General features: G+C 39.7%; 1 non-coding gene across 1 annotated transcript; it reads left to right on the top strand.

Annotated features, from left to right (window-relative positions):
- The first annotated feature begins 267 nt into the window (after positions 1–267).
- LOC132612460 (small nucleolar RNA R71) lies at positions 268–373 on the top strand. The gene has a single exon (XR_009571819.1). It is a non-coding gene; the product is annotated as a small nucleolar RNA R71 (small nucleolar RNA).
- The last annotated feature ends 9,404 nt before the right edge of the window (positions 374–9,777 follow it).

Here is a 9,777-nt window from a genome sequence, read left to right as displayed (position 1 = left end):
AAGAAAATATTTGTTGCAAGTTCTGCCAATGTTTGCTGGGTATCTTGATTCTCCTTTACTATATTCTGGATCATAGCACTAGCATATGGTACCACATCAGCATTGTTTGAGTGCCAAGCCTGATTATGAGTTGTCAGCTTGTTAAGTATGTTGGTCACTCGTCGATAAGATTTATTCATGAAACAATCATCAGCTGCATTATTAGCAATTGACTGTGTTACTGGATCTAGCCCTCGGTAGAACTTCTCCATTAATATGTTATCCGTAAAACCATGATTCGGACTCTTCTGCAAATACTCCTTGAATCTCTCCCAGGCTTCATATAGTTGTTTCCCCAGTCGCTACTTAAATTCATAGATCTTGTCACGAATTTCAGCCTTTTTGCTAGGGGGGTACCATTTTATGAGAAAAGCAGTCACCATCTCTGCCCATGAAGTAATCGAATTTCGGGGCAGCTTCTCAAACCATGTTCTTGCCTCTCTAGTTAAGGAGTATTTGAATAACCTCAACCGAATAGCATCTTGTGGAATGTTGTTCTGGATGTGATTAGCACACACATCCACAAAATTTTGCAAATGATGTTGAGGGTCATTCTCGGTAGAGTTCCGAAAGTATCCCTCAAGCTTCAACAACTGGTATAGAGAGGAGTCAATTTTCACGCTAGCAGCTACAACTCGAGGCTGAACAATAGCAGATGCAGTCCTCCTCTGGAACAAGATCAACAAAAATATTCTCATCATCTGATTCGTTTGCCTGATTGTTCAACCGATTCCCCTAGTTACCAGCACGTTGATTTTCCTGATTCTGATTCATATTCACCTGGTTTACACATAGTAGCAAACAAGGTGTGATGGAATAAGCAAAAGACTTCAATCAAAGCAAACACTATTTAGTAATTTCAAAACTGTATACCCCGGCAGCGGCGCCAAAATTTGATACGCTCAAATTACACCTATTAATGGTATAACGCGGACGTTGTCAAATATAGTAACCCAACAAGGTTGGGGTTGAATCCCACAGGGAATATGGTGCGAAAAGGTTACTAAAGTCGTAGAATGCTAAATTTAGGTCTAATGTCTTCATCCGATGATTTTGGTAAAAGTTGGTGTTTTATGACTAATTTCTAACTAATTGCTTTGGGTGGTAATTTATGGTAAAAAGAAACTAAGGTTGTGTCCCCGTTAGATGGAGTGTATGATCATGGGTATTGATCTTGATATACTTCTAATGGATCATTATATGAATGCACTTAATCTCTATATGAATCTCTACTATTTCCCAATAAATAAAGATTACTCTTTCTATGATTTTCCTGAATATAAGAAAGTAAATATGAAGAACGATTAATCATGTCAAGTAAATTCTTCTTATTCCTAAGTGAATTTATTAAACAAAGTTTAAACCTTTGAGTCCTTGTTATTTATTCTTACCAACCCTAATTATTTTCCCAAATAAATCAAGGTTTGTGGCTTTAATCAATGTTTGCAACCATTAATTATGAATGAAGAATGAAGAATAAACAAACCCTAATAATCCATTATGTGTATATCAATCACAAAATCCAATAACAAAACACCCATCATTGGGTTCACAACCCTAGTAAGGGAATTTAGCTACTCATGACAAAGAACAAGAAATAAGAAATTGAAGAATTCACAATTGCTAACTTTGGAAGAAAAGAGGAATTGATAATACTTGAATTGATGTTTGAACCTTCAAAATCTAGAGAGTATTTAATGTTCAAAGCCAAAAGTCAAAATATAATACTTGATGATAATTAAAATCCTACAATGGGCTATTTACACAGAGTAGCAAATAAGGTGTGATGGAATAGGCAAAAGACTTCAATCAAAGCAAACACTATTTAGTAATTTCAAAACTGTATTCCCCGGCAGCGGCGCCAAAATTTGATACGCTCAAATTACACCTATTAATGGTATAACGCGGACGTTGTCAAATATAGTAACCCAACAAGGTTGGGGTTGAATCCCACAGGGAATATGGTGCGAAAAGGTTACTAAAGTCGTAGAATGCTAAATTTAGGTCTAATGTCTTCATCCGATGATTTTGGTAAAAGTTGGTGTTTTATGACTAATTTCTAACTAATTGCTTTGGGTGGTAATTTATGGTAAAAAGAAACTAAGGTTGTGTCCCCGTTAGATGGAGTGTATGATCATGGGTATTGATCTTGATATACTTCTAATGGATCATTATATGAATGCACTTAACTCTATATGAATCTCGACTATTCCCAATAAATAAAGATTATCTCTTTCTATGATTTTCCCAAATATAAGAAATTAAATATGAAGAACGATTAATCATGTCAAGTAAATTCTTCTTATTCCTAAGTGAATTTATTAAATTAAGTTTAAACCTTTGAGTCCTTGTTATTTATTCTTACCAACCCTAATTATTTTTCCAAATAAATCAAGGTTTGTGGCTTTAATCAATGTTTGCAACCATTAATTATGAATGAAAAATGAAGAATAAACAAACCCTAATAATCCATTATGTGTATATCAATCACAAAACCCAATCACAAAACACCCATCATTGGGTTCAAAACCCTAGTAAGGGATTTAGCTACTCATGACAAAGAACAAGAAATAAGAAATTGAAGAATTCATAATTGCTTACTTTGGAAGAAAAGAGGAATTGATAATACTTGAATTGATGTTTGAACCTTCAAAAACTAGAGAGTATTTAATGTTCAAAGCCAAAAGTCAAAATATAATACTTGATGATAATTAAAACCCTACAATGGACTATTTATAGGTTTCAAAAACGTAAAATTACAGAATTTGCACTTAAGTCCTAGGCGGTACTTATACGGTCCGTACAACTTTTCACGGACCATATAAGACTTATACGGCCTTCATCCTTGTGTCTGCAGAGACAATACGAACTGGCATTCCACGGTTCGTATAACTTTATACGGCTCGTGAAATCGTGCCCGTGAAACTTCTTCCAACCTTCATCACATCCGCTTATACGGCCCGTACAATATTGTACGGTCTGTATAAGTGTTCGTGGTTCAACATCTCTCCACTGCGACACTCTGTTGATTTTCCAGCTTTTGTACGACCACAGATACGGTCCGTACATCTTTCCGCGGACCATGAAAATAAGCTTCAGTGCAACTTTTCTTTAACTTCTAATTCTTGAACCCGAACTTTCCGATTTACCTGAAACATGACAAAAACACATCAAAACAATACATACTTGCCTAAAAACAAGTAAAACTTCTTGTAAAAGAGTGTCAAATGTGCCATAATTTCCTGGCACATCAACATCTCTATTCTGTATCACCCTGGTAAAGCCAATGTGGTGGCTGATGCTTTGAGTCGCAAGGCAGTGAGTATGGGGAGTTTAGCTCGATTGGTTGTTTCCGAGCGTATGTTAGCCATGGAGGTTCAGACTCTGGCCAGCAGTTTTGTCCGTCTCGACATCTCGATCCCGGGCAGGATTTTGGCTTGTATAGAGGCGAGATCATCGTTATTAGATCGGATCAAGGCTCATCAGTTTGAGGATTCTCAGTTGAGCAAGATCCGAGATAGTGTGTCGTGGGGTGAGGCCAAGGAAGCCGTGATTGATTCTGAGGGTATTCTGAGGATTAGGGGATGCGTATGCGTTCCACGTGTTGGTGATCTGATTCAGTTGATCTTATCTAAGGCCCACAGCTCTTACTAGTCCATTCATCCGGGAGTGACTAAGATGTACCGTGACTTGAGACAACACTATTGGTGGCATCGTATGAAGAGGGATATAGTTGATTTTGTGGCTAAGTATGGAAATTGTCAACAGGTAAAGTATGAGCACCAGCGACCCGATGGGCTGTTTCAGAGGATGCCCATTCCCGAGTGGAAGTAGGAGAGGATTACCATGGATTTTTTCACGGGTCTTCCGAAGACCCTAGGCAAGTTTGATTCGATTTGGGTGATAGTGGATCGATTGACTAAGTCCGCTCACTTTGTTCCGGTTCAGGTTTCTTATATCACGGAGAAGTTAGCCAAGATGTATATTCTGGATATTGTGAGATTACATGGGATCCCTATTTATGTTGTATCTAATCGGGGTACTATCTTCACTTCCCGATTCTGGAGAGCGTTTCATGATGAGTTGGGTACCCGATTGGACTTTAGTACAGCTTTCCATCCCCAGACCGATGGCCAGTCCGAGCGGACCATTCAGGTTCTCGAGGAAATGTTGAGAGCATGTGTTATTGATTTTGGTAGTCATTGTGATCAGCACTTGCCCTTGGTGGAGTTTGCGTACAACAACAGTTATCATTCAAGTATTGGTATGGTGCCTTTTGAGGCCTTATATGGTAGGAGGTGTAGATCTCTGATTGGTTGGTTCGATGGGTTTGAGGCTAGACCTGGGAGGACGGACCTGTTAAAAGAGTCTATTGACAGAGTGAGAGTTATTCAGGCCAGACTCGTGGCGACTTAGAGCCGGCAGAAGATGTATGCGGACCGGAAGGTTCGGGATTTGAAGTTTGCTATTGGTGACCAGGTTCTATTGAAAGTTTCACCCATGAAAGGTGTTATGAGGTTTGGTGAGAGGGGAAATTTGAGCCCTATATACATTGGCCCGTTTAAGATCGTGGATTGTATAGGCGATGTAGCATATGAGTTAGCATTGCCGCCAGGTTTGGCGGGAGTTCACCCGGTTTTCCATGTTTCGATGCTGAAGAGATACCATGCCGACGGTACCGACATTATCTGTTGGAATTCTATATTGCTTTATGAGAATTTGGCTTATGAGGAGGAGCCTTTCGCGATCTTGGATAGGCAGGTTCGAAAGTTGGTCCAAGGAGATTGCTTCTGTGAAGGTGCAATGGAAGAATCGCCCTGTGGAAGAGGCTACTTGGGAGACTGAGTCCGATATGCGTAGCCGATATCCCAAGTTGTTCCCTGATTCAGGTATTTCCCTACTTTCCTTCTTTACTTTCTCGAGGACGAGCAACGGTTCAATTGGTATCTGATGTAACGACCTATTTGGTCGTTATGGCTCTTTTGACACTTTCACCACTTTCGAGCATTGATTGACTCACTTTTGGCCCTTGGTTGACTTTTAGGAAAACGGACCCTTTTCGAAGTTTCGTCAACTCCGAGAGGTCCGGATGATTGTTTAGAAATTGTATGTATGATCGGTTCAATTCCCAATGCATTTTGGTGCATTTCGAGACTTTGGATAGGAAATGGGAAGTAGGCACCGGTGGTTGACTCGGTCAACGGGACCTCCGTTGGAAATTTTGAGACCACGAGTGCGTTCGCAACGTATTTTTGTATGATTTTAAGTGGTCGGGGTATGCGCATATGGCCTCGGGAATAACTCGGAAATTCGATGAAAGACTTAGAAAATTTAGGGATTTCTAGTGTCTGGTGCCCGCAACAGCGGCACCAGAGCCGCCCCAGCGGTATCACTATGACGGTGTAGTGACTGCTGGGGCGGTCATGAGTAAAATAAACCTCACCGCTGCAGCGGTTTGTAGCGTCACTCCCTTCGCCGTGGCGGTCACGGGCAGGGAAATTTCATTAAATGTGTCTAAAAATAAGATTTAGACCCTCATTATGTCATAACTCGATATTGGAGCTTGGGAAGGCTGTGCTTGGGGATAAATTGAGAAATTTCTTGGAGGTAAAGCTTGGTCTAATCACTTACTTCTCTTTAATCATTATCATCTTAGAATCATCCCTTTCCTTTTCAATCCCTTAGAAGTAGAATTTGAAGAAGGGTTTTGGGAGACTTCTCCCTAGGGTTATAATTGATAAAATTGATGATGTTAATACTAAAATATGATGAATCTAAGCTTAGTAACCCCATATCTTCCACTTTTAACGTGAATTTCGAATTTGGAGAATTAAGGTTCATGCCCAATTTGGGGGTTTTTACTAGAAATCAGATTTGGGGATAATTCTTGAGCTAAATCAACAATTAATGATTGGGTTATGATTACCTAGGACTCAATTTGGTATTTTACCCATGAATTTCCCGTTTTGCCCTTGTGGGCCTGTTTCCCCAATTTCTAGGGTTAAATTGAACCTAATTGATATCATAGCAATATTAGTATCATTATTCATGATTTCTAATTTAGAATTCGATTATGCTTAGTCTACTTTGGTTCTGAGCTTCAGAGGAAGGGCAAGGCGATACAGTGACTTGTTGGTGTTGCGGTTCGGCAGTGTGTGAACCTTCGGGTGTGAAATTGGAATGGATATTGCCTTAGGTTGGGCCCTGATGTGTGTTCGGACTAGCCACCCCGTTATATGCATTTGATTGCTTAATTTTGTTGGCTTGATGCCATGTGTAGTTGGTAGATAACGAATGTCCCTTGTTGTCCTGATTTGGATAGGATTGACATACCCGTTGTTGGTATTTGTACTATGCTACATTATTGGCGTACCCACTGTTGGTACTTGAGTTATTGATATATGTTGGTATACCTACTGTTGGTATTGTGATGTGATACATTGTTGGCGTACCCCGTTGAGGTATTTGTGATATTGAGCTTACTTGTTGATGATTTACATATACATTGCATGCATCCTCTCATATTATCATGCATGACCAATATCCGGTGATGATCCGGTATCATTGATTGAGCGAAACTAATATTTGATAAACTCTTTTACTTGAGTGATTGTGAAAAAGGCCGATGTCCGAAGATCCATTCCGGAATCTTTGTTTATATGAAACTGATACGTGATAAACTCCTTTACTTGAGTGATTATGAGGAGGCCGATGTCCGAGGTTCAATTCCAAAATCGTTGATTTATGAAACTGACATTTTACAACTCTTTTGAGTGATTGTGAGGAGGTCAATGTACGATGGTTATATTCGGGCATCGTTGTTGCATGGCCGATTCTGATGTTATCCCGGATCGATTGTAGTGCATGGGTTTCGCGGGTCCCCCAGAGTGGTGCCGGTGAGACTCCCTCTGTGAGCAATTAGCCAGGTTCTCATCTGTCAGTTTGGCAAAGATCCGAGACGGGTGGAACTCAGACTTCGCGAGTCACACTGGGTTGTGCTGCTGGGACGTCGATATTTCCGTCTATAGTACATGTCTACATCTCATTTGCATAGCATGGCATGGCATCACATTCATACCATTACTGCATTGCATCGCATTATGACTTGAGTGAGATGTCGTGATGACTGTATTGTGATGGATTGTGTTGTTGATTCTATTGTGTTGATTGTGCCAGGATTAGATATACTCAGATTTATTATATTGGGGTTAGATATTTACATAGGTGTCGATGGATACTCGATTACGATTGTATTGTTCCATGCGTGATTGGTTTACTTGTTTATCTATGTTATCTTCTGAATTGTGTTAACTATGCTTAGTCGGCCTACGATGCCTACCAGTACTGTTGTTTGTACTGACCTGCACTTGCTGTATTATTTTATGAATGCAGAGTATCAGGCCGGATCTACTTCTCTGACTCGTGGCTGATCGACTCCTCAGCTTCTACTTGAGTTTTCCAGGGTGATCATGGCGTCCGCTGACCTCGAAGACTCTTTTTTTGCTTATGTATTACTTTTCACTCAAGACATGATTTGAGACATTTTATGTATTATTATTCAGACCTTAGTATTCGGATTTAGATGCTCTTGTATGACCAAACCAGCTACTAGGGTGGATTCGTTTACTTTCGCACTTATCTATATTATATTATATTGTGAGACATACGTCATTTTCTTCTTTCGCTATTTTATTATATTTATTGATTGTGAACGTTGAGTTAAGGGTTCGCCTACCGATGTGGGAATGGTAGGTGCCTGCATGACCTAGGCTAGAATGAGTCATGACAGCCTGCGAGGTAGGTTACGGCTTACCCTTGTTAGACTCCGATTAGATAATCATATGTAATGGTAGATATTGACGGGGAAAGCATGGGAGGTCTTCGGGCATGGTTGTCGTGACAAATCCACTGGTTTGGTATGGTTGTTGTTATGTGGGCTTGCCACCATGTTTGTTACTAATTTGTGATTGTTGAATGATCTTGCTAGTTACTTGATACCTTACTTATCTCATAAAAAGGGAAGGATTATATATTAATGACTTGAGTTGTGTTCGGCGTTCATGATATGCATCTATTGGTTCCGTGATTTACAATATTGTTGAATTGATTTCCATGCATTGGCATACCATCCATTTTCATGCATGATTTGTTATAATGATGAGAAAGTGATTGATAATCTTCGAGGTCTTTGTCGGAGAGGGAATGTTATTGATAGCTTCCGAGATCTTTGCCGGAAAGCGAGTATTATTGATAGCCTCCGAGGTCTTTGCCGAAGAGTGAGTTATATTGATAGTTTCCGAGGTGTTTGCTGGAGAGCGAGTTATATTGATAGCTTCCGAGGTCTTTGCCGGAGTGAGAGTTACATTGATAGCTTCCGAGGTCTTTGCCGGAGAGAGAGTTATATTGATAGCTTCTGTATTCTTTGTCGGAGAGCGATGTGGTACGTGGACTTTGCGGGTCCCCCATAAGTCATGTCTTTCAGGCATAGCCCTTAGCATGTAAGTACGGGGTTAGAGAGGTGGCCTGGGGGGCATTGCATCGCATTACATTCATTCATTTACTCATTGACTGTCTTACTTGGAGTTTTATACACTCTGTCCTATCTTATACTCGATGTTTCGTCACCGTACTTGATTGCTTATCTACTCTACTTGTTGATTTCTTCCTATTACATGCGTTATCTAGTTGTTGTCGGCCTATGATGCCTACGAGTACTAGTGTTGTACTCATGCTACTCTTGTTGCATTCTTTGCGGATTGCAGTGTTGATCCAGGTTATTGTTTGAGACTTTGCGACTGATCCCAAAGACGTTTGTCAGAGACTTGGGGTGAGCTACAAGTCGGATCTACAACCCTGAATCTCTTCTTATGTTATACTGCCTACTTCCTATTTAGTAGGCGGTTTCTCATTCTTTTACTTAGAGTTCTGTAATGTCAGTACTTGAATAATGTAATTCTTTTAGAAGCTCTTGTACAAGTTAAGACCAAGTTTCGGGGGTTGTAATATTTTTAATTATTCCGCGCTGTTCATTAATATAAAGTAAGTCTCTTAATATATTTGTTGTATCCATTTATGCATATCTATCTTTTTAAATGATGTGACTAAGGGAAGGGTTGCCCACCAGGGGATAGTGTGGGTGCCTTCACGACTCACGAAATGGGTCATGACAAGTTGGTATCAGAGTTCTAGGTTCACCGATCTTACAAGTACAAAAGTAATGTCTAGTAGTCTAGTGGATTGGTACGTACCATCATCGAGAAGCTATAGGACATTTAGGAAAGTTCCATTCTTTCATTCCTTTCATGCTACTTCCACTACTAAAAAAGCAGCGTTTAGCGACGGATTTTTTGCGACAAACCTCTTTCCGTCGCTAATTAACGACGGAATAATAGTTTCATTGCTAAATAAGTTAGAAAAATATTAGAATCTAATTTAGCGATGGATTAGCGATAAAAAACTAAATCCGTCGCTAAATGTATGCGCAAATTTTTGGCGCCTTCATTTTACCTACGGAATAAGCGACATAAGGCTGTCGACAAATTTTATTAAGTTTTAGCGACGGATATAGGGATGGATTTTCTTTCACTAGATTTATTTCATTTTAAGAAATATATTAAAAGTCATTGCTACTCGTTATCCGATTTTTTTAAACAAAAAAGTTATATTTAGCGACGGAAATACTTCATCGCCAATTCCGTCGCTATTAAGAATTAAATATATTCCCTAGGGCACAAAACT

Source organism: Lycium barbarum, chromosome 9 (genome assembly GCF_019175385.1).
Source record: "Lycium barbarum isolate Lr01 chromosome 9, ASM1917538v2, whole genome shotgun sequence".
NCBI classification, from domain to species: Eukaryota; Viridiplantae; Streptophyta; class Magnoliopsida; order Solanales; family Solanaceae; genus Lycium; species Lycium barbarum.
The sequence above is the reverse complement of the archived record's forward strand: the minus strand, read 5'-3'. Positions and strand labels throughout refer to the sequence as shown.